This window comes from Chenopodium album, chromosome 4 (assembly GCF_948465745.1).
Source record: "Chenopodium album chromosome 4, dcCheAlbu1.1, whole genome shotgun sequence".
NCBI lineage: Eukaryota > Viridiplantae > Streptophyta > Magnoliopsida > Caryophyllales > Amaranthaceae > Chenopodium > Chenopodium album.
The window spans coordinates 69255743-69269698 of NC_137837.1; the positions used below are offsets into that span (position 1 = coordinate 69255743).

General features: G+C 32.7%; 1 non-coding gene across 1 annotated transcript; it reads left to right on the top strand.

The window, feature by feature from the left end:
• The first annotated feature begins 3014 nt into the window (after positions 1-3014).
• On the top strand, positions 3015-3121 carry LOC145629552 (small nucleolar RNA R71). The gene has a single exon (XR_014111718.1). It is a non-coding gene; the product is annotated as a small nucleolar RNA R71 (small nucleolar RNA).
• Positions 3122-13956: the final 10835 nt, after the last annotated feature.

The window sequence follows — 13956 nt, forward strand, 5'->3', positions numbered from 1 at the left end:
AATTAATTTATTTTTTTTATTATTTTTTTTAAAATTTTTAATTTTTTTTTTTATGATTTGAAAATATCCATGCTTATGTCACTACAAGAATTATATAATTTTTATGCAAGATCTAACTACTGTAGTTGTCAACGTCTTTGTCATGAAAATCCTAAATGCCCTTATAGTGAGTTTTGTGTGCGTGCTCCGGATGATTTTAGAGTCTTTCCGTATACATATGATCATATTCGGAAACGATTAGTTGCTAATGAAAGTTATTGGAAGGCTCTTGATGAAAAAGTCTTTGGACACTATAATAATATGAATGTTATTGAGGATGAAGAACCATTAGTTATAGAATTTGTGGTTGAAAAATCATTGGTTGACGAATCGGTGATTGAAAAATCATTATTTGTAGCAACGGTGGTTGATAATTCCTTTGTTGATGATGAGGTTATTTGTGAGGGTAAAATTTTAAAGTCATTATTGGATGATAAAGACAATGACTACCTCAATGTTCGTTCTATTAATTCTAAATTTTTAACGGAGGAAGTAGAAGGTTGTGGTGTATTTTCATCTCCCTCTTTTTTTTTCCTTCTACCTTGAGTTCTCTTTATGTGCTCCTAACTTTTTCTTTGTAGGGATAAATGTGCTTGCTATTAAGCCCTATATAGTGCTTAATGAAATGTTTGCAGGAGCGTTTGATAAGTTACTCAAGGCATTGAATTCTTCCGATTGAGAGAAGGAGTATGGTCGAGCGGGACCTTGATAAACTAGCGCTTTGTGGGAGGCAACCCGTATTTTGTTGTTTTTTATTTAGTTTTTTATTTATTTATTTGTTTGTGTGTTTTCTTTTTGTTTTGTTTTAGAGAGGTAGAGGAGAGTATATCTTATATTTGTGGGAGTGTGATTTTGTGCAGAGATACTAGAAAAGTTGAGAAAAGATCGAAGGGCTAAAGGAATCCCGGGGCAATTAGCAGCAGCAAGCTGCCCCGTCAAATTAGTAGCACGGGCCCGATCGGGCGCGCGTACGCGTCAGCAAACTACGTCAACTACGACAGGCCATAACTTTTGAGTTTCTTATCCGATTTTTGCGTGTGACCTGTCGTTAGAAAGCTCTTCAAGTCTAGTTTCCAATACAATTTGAATCACTATATTATAATTTAAACATCAAAAGTTATGATCAGAATAGTGCACCTGACTCAAATTTGAACTTTTTCCCACTAACACTTTGTTTCTTTCTTGCCCAATTTTGTTCCAAAGAGATGCATTGCATTCCTCGAGGCTTTGGCGACATTGATGTGGTGATGATGAAGAGTAGTCACATTGACTACTAGCTTCCCTTTAAGACAATGAGGACATTGTCTGATTTAGCTTGGGGGGAGGTTCTCGTGTTCGTATGGTACATCTTTCACTCTCTCTCTTTTTTTTTTTTTTCTTAGTATAGATTTTATTACTTTCTTAGGATAGTTTTGTTCCAATGAATTGTAAATTATGCTTCCCTGTGCCCCTTACTTGAGAAAAATTGTTTTGATTCCTGGTATTTGATGATAAGCATTGTGGATTAGTTTATCATGATTTGATGTTTGATTACCTTGAAATCTTAACATGCGTCAATTTTGTCCAACTATTTGTGAATATAGTGCTTGACTAGTTGTTTTGGTTAGGAAATGCGTGATAGTTCCATAATTCCTGGTATGTCAATGAATTTGAGTATTGGTTTGCAACTATAAGTAATATTTATATAGTTCATTATTATGCACATTGTGGAGGACGAAGGCATTTGTTCTTTTAGGTAGCCTCCAGATGATTGTAGATGCATTTGTTCCCTTCTTGCTACCCATGTTGTTGCCTTGACTTTTTGTTGTTTATCAGCCATATTACAAGCCTATTTTGCCCCATTGGTTACTAGTCCCAAGCTTGGCTTGGGGGAGCTATTAGTGAGCGAGGTGAGGGAGTTTGTAGTGTACTTATTATTTGCACAATTTGGGTGGGCTTTTGAGAAGTTGTTTTGTTGTTGATCATGTTTATTTTTGATGAGTTTGAGAGTTATATTTTCTTGAAAAAATAAAGCATGATGTTATGAAAAAAAGAGAAGTTCAAAGAAAAAAGATATGAAAAAAATAAGTGAACTTCGGGAAAAAAAATGTTCAAATGTTCCAGTTGGAGGTTGATCAAAAGAAAAATAATTTTGAGCCTCAATGAAAAAAATCAAGTTTGGAAATAAAGTTTGTTTATTCACTCTATTACTTCATTATTATATCTTATGAGTGAAATTTTAAGAGTTGGGATTATTTATTATGATTGGAGTATATTTGGTTGATGTTAGAGTTGGTTATGTAGGAGATGTATGATCATTATTTATTTTGATCATGGGTTTTATTAGGATATGGCTCCTTTAAGCATAGTTTTTCTCTCACTTATTTCCAAATTTATCCTACCCTTTATCCTAGCCTTACATTACAAGTTTTAAAGACCTTCCGACCTTTGTGCATAGAATTGTATGAATGTGAAAGTGTTGTTTATCAATGCAAGTTATGATTTGGCATATTTCAAGTCGACTAGTAGGATTGAGCGTTCATTGTTTTATACACACGAGAGTGTGAGTTGGGAGGGCATTGTTCACATAAAGGGGTTCGATGGAGAGCGATCGAGTACATCTTTTACTCGCCACAAAAATGAGAGTTGAGTGCGTGAGCACTAGTCTTGAATTCTATATGCTCTTGTGGTTTGCTCTGTTTAACAATTGTTAGGGAACATTAGCTACATTAGCAGTGCTCAGATTATCTAATTTTTGGCAAATAGAGGTTAGTTGAGCTTGCAAAAAGGATACAGAGTCGACACTATGCTTCCCCTTGTTAGCAAATCCTCTGGGATTCCCATATTGGGAATTGTGTATCGCCATATCTTCAATAACCTGACCTGCATCATCGACATTAAGATTCATAAATCTTCCACTAGCTGCAGAGTCTAAAATTATTCCGGAAGAATTTCCAATGCCGTTATAAAAGGCTTGGATCAACTGCCATTGCGCTAAATTATGGTGAGGGCATTCTCTTTGTAAGTCCTTGAACCTCTCCCAAGCCTCATATAAAGACTCATCGGCTTCTTGGGCAAAGTTCTGAATCGCACTTCGTAGTACTGTTGTTCTCTCTGCAGGATAATACTTGTTATAGAAATTCAAAACAAGAGTTTCCCAGTCAGTTATACCAAGTGTAGTTCTATTTAAGCCATTAAACCACAATTTAGCTTTTCCAGTTAAAGAGAAGGGAAAGAGAATCTCCTTGTTTTGGTCTTGAGTGACCCCGGCTTGCCTGATGGTGTTGCAATATTGAAAATAGTCGGCAATGTGAAGATTCGGGTCTTCACCCTTAGCTCCACTGAATTGCTTCCTCTCTATCATCGTTATAAATTGAGGTTTGATTTCGAATTGAACCCCATCAAGAGCCGGAGTAGGGGTGAGATGTGGAAAATCCGTAAGCTTTGGTTGTGAATAATCACTAAGCTTCTTTGGAGTCGTCATCTCTGATTCTACGTCTGATAATACCTCTAAATCGCTAGAATCAGTTGGAGGATCGCGGTGATTATTGTTATAATCACCAGAATCCGCCAGGATTTGCTTGTAGAGATTTTTCTGTCTATGGAAGGAACGTTCGATCTCAGGATCGAATGGGATATAACCTGATCTGGAAAACCTGGGCATAAACAAAAACTAGAAGCAAATGTGAGATTTGTCTAAGAGAACTAATGCTGTCTGAGACAAAAAGGGAAATAATCTAGACTACAAAAACAATCAGAAATAAAAATAAAACCGTTTCCCCGGCAACGGCGCCAAATTTTGACAGGGTAAAGTCGTATCCCCTAATCAAAAGTAAATACCTAAATCGTCTAACTAAAGTAGATAGGGAAGTAGGGTCGATCTCCACAGGGAAACAAGTCTTTTTACTCCTAATTAATTATTATAATCTAAATTATCTAAGTAACCAATATTCATATTTGAGTATGAGACTAAACTACAAAGAATAGGAATAGGGGGAAACAATATATAAATAGATCTAGGGCATAGGTTCACAAATAAATAATACTACAGGGTAAAACATAGTAATCAATCATTGACATTGCATAAATAACACGATTAACAGGCTCTCGCAATTGATTAATCAACATAGATCTAACAGGCTCTCGCAATTTACTAGATCTAAGTTCTTATTGAAAATAGCCTTTAATATCAAATTAAAATCTGCTCGATTCATCAATTTAATATTGCTATACTTTTACAAGCCGCAATTGTAAAACGTTAAAACAATTCAATAAGAAATTATCATGCAATAGCAACAATCAATAATAGTCAATCATCAATGCATCAATTAACCAGATTGTAAAGGGCTTTCGCTACGTATTACAATCACACAATTAATTTATCGGTATTAAATCTCATCTCTCGAATCTCGACTTAACCATTTATAAATTAACCTGCCTATTGAAACTAGACCTAAACATCAATTCTCATCTCTCGCATCTTGAATCAATATTGTCAAACTCATGCATAAAAGATAAGCCTAATCTAGTCACAGAGCATTAAATCAATCAATAGGAAATTAATCTAGCATTGATAATTAACAACAATAAATTACCCCTTCATATTATTTATTAGATGAACATAAACCCTAGAAATAAAACTACTCTTACATAATAGAAACTAAACAAATCAAAGCAATAAAATAAATCATGATGAAAGGAATAAAATAAACAACTAAGATTAAGGGAAGAGAAATCGTTACCAAAAAGTAATCTGGAATTAAGAGTAGATTAAGAACAAAGGTTTAGAGAGAGAATTCTAAGAGAATAATTAAGAGAGTAAAGAAAGAGTAAAGAGGAGAAGAAGAAGATAAGAAAAGATCCTAAAAACGTATTACGGAGGAGTATTTAAACTCCGTACAAAATCCTAAATTAAAACAAATTAAAACGACGTTAAGCGTCAACTAATAAAACACGTGCCCGATCGGGCGAGGCACCGCCCGATCGGGCGCGCCTTCGGGCGCCAGCCTTTTCTTCTCTCGCCCGGTCGGGCGCGCCTCCGGGCGCCAGCCTCATTTGGCCGGGCGCCGACCTTTGCTTCTCCCGCCCGGCCGGGCGCGCCTCCGGGCGCCAGCCTTTTTGGCCGGGCGGCTCTCTTGGGCCACTATTTGGACTACGATTGGGCTCCAATTCTTCGGGCAAATCTGGGTTTCCTCTTTGGGTCTTGAATACTCGGTTCAAATGCCCCGGTATCACCTATACCGAGCCCTTAATCACCGGTTCGATGGCTCTAACCGGCCCTGGGCTATAAAATCTGGTCGTGTTTCTCCAATGCTCGTGATTGCTCCAAAATATCTCGGGAAAATACTCCAAAAGCATAAATCCCTGCAAAAGTCAACCAAATCTACGAAAACACTAGAAAACACCAATTAGTAATAAAAGTGGCTCTAAAGAGCCAAAAACACTACTAGTTATGACCAAGGGACGGGGGTAAAATACTATATAAAATAGACACATCAGTGCTGGTGGTGGCTTGGTGGGGGTGGTAGTTCGAGTGGAGTACGAACATCATACTGGTGGTAAAGGGGTACGGTGTCAACGCCGGATTTCGGTGGGTCAACGCCTATAAGTGGGGTTGATCGTCGTTAACAAAAAAAATTAAAATAAGGTCTGACTTTGCCAAGAAAATTTTAAATGGTTGTCCTAGACAAATCTTCCTATTATTAATCCCAATTTTGGGTCATTTACTTTAATTAATCCCAACTATCAATTGTTCTTGAATAATCCCAACTTTGAGGGGCATTTTCTTTCATTGGGCTCAAACCGGTCAACAAAAGTCAATGACCTATTATACCAGGTTTTTGGCCTGGAGACGTGTTAATACGTGATTTGTCAGGTGGCTGGGTTTTTTTTTTGGTTGTTTTTAATTTTTTACTAATAAAATTGCAACACGTGTAATTTAAGAAAAAACAATAAAAAAAAAAAAGTTACCTTTTTCATCAGGTCAGCAGTCATTTGACGCGATGAAAGAAAATACACCCACAAAGTTGGGGTTATTTAGGAATAATCGATAGTTGGGATTAATGAAAGTAAATGACCTAAAGTTGGGATTAATAATAATAAATTTTCCTAAATTAAATCAAATAAATGAAAAATATAAATAGATAGAGTGGGGTAATTAGAGTATTAAAAAATTATAAAAGAAAGATAGCGGGGTTGTTATTTTATTGAAAAGTAGAGGTGATTAAAAAATCGGGTTGGGTCGGGCCCTAACATAATGCCTAGTGCCCAAACCCAAAAACCGTGGCGGGTTGTTCTGTACAAATTTTAGCCACACCCCCTTCTATCATTATGATGTCATCTTATAATTTCCGGATTCTGATTTACATATAAAATGTTCATTGTGTGTGTGTGTGTGTGTGTGTGTGTGTGTTCAATTTTGTATCATTGAATGTTCAAATTTGTAACATTAAATGTTCAATCTTATTAATACGAAGTGCTATATTCAAATCAGTAAATGTTTTTCATTTTTATTTTCAGATTGTTTTTCTTATTAATTTGTCTTTGTTATTTAGTAAAATTAATAGGCTTTGTTTGAAAAAATATATTACAATGTAGAATAAAATTAATTAATTAATTACAATTATAATATCATTTTAAATCAATATATACTCATTATAGTTTCTTAAGCATAAAAGGGAACTATTTTAACTTTACAAACATACAGATGCTTAAGTTTAAAAACAATAAAAAAAAAATAAAAAAAAAAAAAATTGAAAGTCTTAAATTCAAATATATACATATCATTTCTTCAAAAAATATATACATAACATATATATGTGTCTTACAAAATGATTATTGTCGTTCAATCTATACATTTGGAATAAATAAAAAGTACATAGAATCATTGTCTTTGTCATACGATTGTACCCCTTTTACCCTTATGATGTTTGTCTATTATCCTTTAACTTATACATATCTTTTTCCAATATATACATAATCGTCTTCAACTTTTTTGTTTTAATTATCTTGTGTAACAAGAAATCAAAATATATAAAAGGAAAATGTTAGCAACAACCAAATCAAATACACTATAAACAAAATAGGATAATTAAATAAACATTTACACTAACAAATTTGAACATATTGCCAGATAATGAGCATAGTTCAATATATATGAACATCTTTCAACATAAAAATGAACATATACCAAAAGTCCAATGAACATCTTCAATATGAGAATGAACATTTATAAAATTTAATTAAGCATTTTTTAGCATAATAAAAAACAAGTAATAAAAATTGAAACAAACACATCTCTTTATATGAGAATAAACAAGTATAAACTATAAATGAATTGAATATATATGATTAGATATAAAAATTAATATTATATTAAATCGCAAATGAATATCTTTCAATATGAGAATGAACATGTAATATGAACTTATGTCAAATTTAAATGAACATATAATAATTTGAAAATGATAATAAATGAACATGAATTCCATTTAAAATGATATTTTTCCATCTAAAACGAACATTTCCGATAGATTACAACTTACTAGCCAAAATTCATCATATAACAATTTTTAGCTAGTGAAAAAATAAGTAATATTAAATGATAATTGATGTTTCAATTTCATAAATCAAATTGATAATCTGTCATTAATTTTAGTTTTATAATTTGAATATTTTTTTAGGCAATTATAATTTTAATATTAATCTCTCCAAATGAACATAAAATCTATCTTAAATGAACATTTACGATAGATTAAATGTACTAGCAAAAATTCATCGAATAACAATTTTAATTAAATTATGTAATAATCATGGAAAATTCTTATAGCATATTTAATAATTATTATAAGAATCACTTCCATTAAAAGTATAAGAAATCAAAAACTCTAATTGAAATTTCTTATTAGATTTGTGAAGAATTCTAATGATAATCTATTAGTAAGTGAATGAACAAATACTAATATATAAATGAACATTTACCAAAATGAAAATGAACATTCATTAAAAAAAAACACACAAAAAAAAAATCCACTATGAACTAAATTTAAATTTCTATATTCCTATAAAATAGACCAAATACTCCATTATATTAGAGCAATTAAACTGTATTTTTAATTTTTTTTTATTTTTTTTTTATTTTTTTTTACAAGCTAATAACACACACCATAAGTTCAATCAACTTAAAATAAATAATACCAAAAACCATTCTACTATAATCATAAGAAATCATATTATAATAAAAATTATAAGAATCATGAAAAACTACTACTTAAAGAGAAAATTACTAAAAACAAGGATAATAAATTAGGGTTTGCAGTTTTTTCGTTCAAAAATAAACATAAATAGCTTACAATTTGATTTTCGACCTTTCATTTGATGAAATTTCCTTCGATTTTCTGATTTCATCTTTTATAATTCTAATATTTTAGTTGAGATCTAAACGAATTATATATATATTTTTTCAAGAGAAATTTGAGAGATTTTTGGTAGTTTAAGAGAGAGAAAGTGGAGTAAAAAATGGGAAAAGTAGGTAAAATTTTGAGGAGAGAGAAAATGTAGTAGTATTATTTCCTTTTTAGCGTTTATATGATGAAAGAGAAAAGGTGATTGTTCTTTTTTTCAACATGATAGTAGTTATTGTCCTTATTGACTTAGGGTCTTTTCACATTCACTGAACTGAGCTGAACTGAACTGATTGGAGCTGAACTAAACTGAACTTATTGGAGCTGAAGTGCTGAACTGAACTAAACTAAACTAAACTGAACTAAACTGGAATGAATATTTTATGAGAGAAGGAAATTAGGAGCTGAACTAAACTGATTGGAGCTGAACTGAACTGAATTGATCGGAGCTGAACTGAATTGAACTGAAATTAAGTAAATGTGAACAGACTCTTATTGTACATGGAAAGGAGAGTGTAGTTTTGTCAAAAAAAAAAGGGGGGGTGTAGGTATTACTACCTACAGTGGGGTGTAGGTAATAACAACTAGTTTTTTGGGCTAAAATGGGCTTTTTGGACTTTTTTGGCCCGACTTCGGATTTTTAACTAAAAATGCATTTTTATATTTGCCCAAACCCTAATTGGTCTAAGATGCACCCTTGTGTAGCTATTTTAGATGAAACACCAACCCACAAGCCCAATTTCAAACGCGACCCATTAAAAAAAGACCCAAACCAAAATGAGCCCACACAAAAATTGAACATATTTTAAAAATGCAGCCCACCTAACCGTCACTTTCAACAGCTATTATTTTTTAAATACAACTTTTTGTAAAAAGGTCACTCTTAAACTTAAACTTCTGAAACTTATTATTTCTCTCTTTGATTTTCTCTCTCTAACAATCAAACACAATTCACTCTCTCTCTTTAAAAATAACCATGGATATTTGAGATGAGATGAACAATCAAACGGATTATCCCCCAAAAAAGGCAATTTTATGTAAATTTCACTTAATTTTGTTTGAATTTATATGATTATGACCTAATTTTGTTTAAATATTGTTCGATACGCTGTTGTTCAAAATTTTTTATTGTAACTGTAAAAAAAAATTAGTGAAATCAAACAGATACCTTATGTTCACTTTCTGAAATGCATATGTTCATATTTTGAATACTTATGTTCACTTTCTGAAATGCATATGTTCATATTTTTTATGCATATGTTCACTTTCTTAAATGCTTATGTTTATATTTTGAATCCTTTTGTAAACTTTCTAAAATGCTTATGTAAACTTTCTAAAATACATATATTCACTTTCTAATTCCATATGTTCATATTTTTTGTGTATATGTTCACCTTATGAAATGCTTAATTATGTTCATACGCATTTAAAAAAAAAAAAACCAATGCCTATGTTCATATTTTGAATGTGTGTGTTCATTTTCTACAATGCATATGTTCATATTTTTAATACTCATAATGCGTATGTTCGGATTGAGTTCAGGTTGGGTCAAACCAGTTGGATTTGAGTTCAATTCTGGTCAAATCAGTTTTGGGTTGAGTTCAAGTTGAGTTAAATCCAAATCAGGTCAAATTCATATTTTAATTGAGTTTAGTTAGGTTACATATCGGGTATGGATGTTGCGTTTCTAATATCAAATCAGATTGGTTACAGTTCACGATTTTGTTCTATTCGGATCGGTTTTGACACATCTAGCCTTTACAGCTTTAACCCGTATTCCGCATCAATGGCACTTAAACCGTTGTCCAAAATAAAACAAATAAATAAATAATTAAATGCTCGGCATGACGGCATCCCTTTTTCTTATAAAAAAAACCATCGAAGATTTTTTTTTAACTTTTTCCTTTCTCTCTCTTCACCCTTTTCAGTTTTTTCACCGACCTTTCTCTCCCAAATCCCCCCCCCCCCAAAAAAACAACCACCTCCACCTTCATCAATGGCGGATACTCGGAAACAAATGGAACTGTTTCAACAATATTCACAATTGAAACAAGAAATTGTTAGGAAACTATATGTTGTAACCACGAAAATAATAAAGAAATTAGGACAAAAATACAATACTCCATTGTAGATCTCATAAAAGCTGTGACGCGTTTTACGGCTGCCCTAGAAGCGTATTTCGTCACCACCGGTACGAGGCTCTCAGTGACGAATGCTCCCCAAGGGTAACACAGCTACCTTCCAACTCCGTACCCCGATTGGAAGGTTGGAATTACTTCAAGAACTGCTCAGATTTCTATAGGAATGGTTTTGTGTTTATTGTGTTTAGGGTTTCACAATACTCTGTGTTAACCTGTCTCTGTAAAAAATAATAGCTCAAAGGTATTTATAGGTTATGAAAAGGAATCAAGAATAAGGAAACAAAACCCGGCCAAAAACGCGCTCTCAAGCCCTTGCCCGGTCGGGCGCGAAGAACACAGGTAAAAAAACTCGGTTTTTGGCTCTGCCCGGTCTGACCGGGAAAATTAGCCCTACCGAGCGCGCGAGGTAAAAAATGATACGAAGTGTTTTAAAGCTTCGCCCTGGCTGCCGAGGGCAAGTGGGATACGAAATATGGGGAGTTTACTACCTTGATGAGAAGCTTACTTTTCACCGCCCCACCCCTTAGGGCAATCTTGCCCTGCCAGGGCAAGCAAGAAAAGAATTTTATCACCAAAGATAGCTTAATACAATCGATCGACCGAATCTTTCGACTTGCATTACTCCCAACGATTCCCCACAAATGCAATCGAACATGAGACCTAGAAATCTGAGCAGTAAAGGAAAGGATAAGCGCATAAGTGAAATAACCCATAAGGATTGAACTAACACATTAGTGGAGTGGGGTGTTCAACATTCTATAGAGTATAAATTGAACTCATAAGACAATTGAAAGAACCCGACACCACACACTTTACCTTTAGAACAATGTTATTAAAATCGCAATTCGAATCGTGGAATCGTACGATTCTACGATCTTAATCCACCTAAACGATGTAAATCGCTAGTGGAATCGTTATGTTGTAGAATCGCTCATAGAATCGGTAGAATCGGTTAGAATCGGTTATACCGATTCTACTCCTGCAAAAATCCTCATCTTTCGAAACCCTTTAACCTTTGATTGCGAAGTTAGAATTAGGCTTATAATATGTCATTGGAAAGCTCTTGAAGTCTACTTTCTAATAGAAGTTTTGTACCTATATCACTTATATAATTTATGTTATAGACTAAAGAGTGTAAGGGTGTCATAGTTGAACCTAACTTTAGTCAATGACTTACATATTATTCAATCTAAATCATAATAAAGCTTATGAAACAACAATTTAAATAAGTTTTAAGACTCTATCCAACCATTTAAATTTTGTGGGCATAAGAATGTATTCATGAGTCTCATGCACTCAACTTTGGGCATATAAAAACACTTTTATAACATGAGTTTGTTGTAGTTTTCATTCTTTAGCTATCTCGTTAAACGAACTAACTTGACACTTAGTTTTCTATCATTATTGGATTTTTTTTCTATTATGCATGGGTCTAGGGAAAACAACTTTACGAGTCAACAACGTTATTTTTTTCATAATTTAACAACTGTTGTGTACTCTCATGGTTAAGAATGTGTACCAATAATCCGACTTTATAGTTTATAGTGTGTTGTTTGAGTTATGCGCGTGTGAAACTACTTGAAAAACTATTTTATGTTTTTATGTCAATATTATGTTATTAACAATATATATTAGGCAAAATTGGCCTCAACACTCTGAACTTTGGCTTGGGTGCACTCAGCACCCTGAACTAAGAAAAATAGCCAAAACACCATGAAGTATTAGCATGGGTGCATTTAGCACCATACAAGAAAATTTCCGGCCAAAAGTGGCCGGATTCCGGCGACTTTTTTTTTTAATAAAAAATGTTTTTTTTTAAATAAAAAATGTTTTTTTAATAAAAAATGTTTTTTTTTTTATAAAAAATGTTTTTTTTTTATAAAAAATGTTTTTTCTTATTATTATTATTATTATTATTATTATTATTATTATTATTATTATTATTATTATTATTATTATTATTATTATTATTATTATTATTATTATTATTATTATTATTATTATTATTATTATTATTACGAAAATACCTCGATTTGTGTGTTGTTATTTTTTTGACGGAAATTGTGCAGGTAAAGTTTCGGGGTCATTTTTACCCTTAATGGGTCCAAATTTAGCTCAGATTTTGCAAAAAAAAGGAAAATACCTCGTTTTGCGTGTCGAGAAATATCTAAGTAGCTAAGACACGCAAATCGAGATATTTTTAACACGTAAAACGAGGTATTTCCATTATTTTTTGCGAATTCAGAGCTTAATTTGGATCCATTAAAGGTAAAAATGACCCCCGAAACCTTACCCGAACAATTTCCGTCACTAAAAATAACAATACGCAAATCGAGATATTCCTCGACACGCAAAACGAGGTATTTCCATTACTTTTTGTAAATTTCGAGCTTAATTTGGACCCATAAAGGGTAAAAATGACCCCCGAAACCTTACCCGAACAATTTGCGTAAAAAAATAAATAACAACACGCAAATCGAGGTATTTTTGTAATAATAATAATAATAACAATAAAAATATTAAATAATAATGATGATGATGATGATGATGATGATGATGATGATGATGATGATGATAATAATAATAATAATAATAATAATAATAATAATAATAATAATAAAAATAATAATAATAAAAATAATAATAATAATAATAATAATAATAATAATAATAATAATAATAATAATAATAATAATAACATATTTTTATTAAAAAAAAAAAAAAAAAAGTCGCCGGAATCCGGCCACTTTTGGCCGGAAAATTTCTTGTATGGTGCTAAGTGCACCCATGCCAATACTTCAGGGTGTTTTGGCTATTTTTCTTAGTTCAAGGTGCTGAGTGCTCCCAAGCCAAAGTTCAGAGTGTTGAGGCCAATTTTTCCAATTTATTATTATCATTCTCATTGATATAAAATTATGTATATAGTCATTTGTTACATTTTGAAGCCCAATTTACATTTTGGTAGGATCGTACGATTCTACGATTCGATTTTACCGATTCGATTCTACCCCACTCACCGATTCAAAGTAGAATCCCGACTCTGATAACTTTGCTTTAGAAGCTTGAAATAATTCTGCGTCCGCATGAAACGTCATACGAGGCCAACTTTCCCTTGGATTTCTAGTGAGTGTTGTTAGGAACCTACATAGATTGCATAGGAGAATGCCAACCCTGATCACTCACATAGGTGCCCCATCAAGTCTATATGCCCCATAGACCACCCAAAAGGGATATGAAACATTAAGGACAACGTCCAACCTATCCATTGGTGTATCCATCAAGTCCGATTATTTGGACCACTTATAGAAGCTATGGATACATCAAAACGCTGATGTTTAATCTCACAATCAAACACATAGGCACATCTATCTCGGCTTCCTATAGTTCAACCCCTT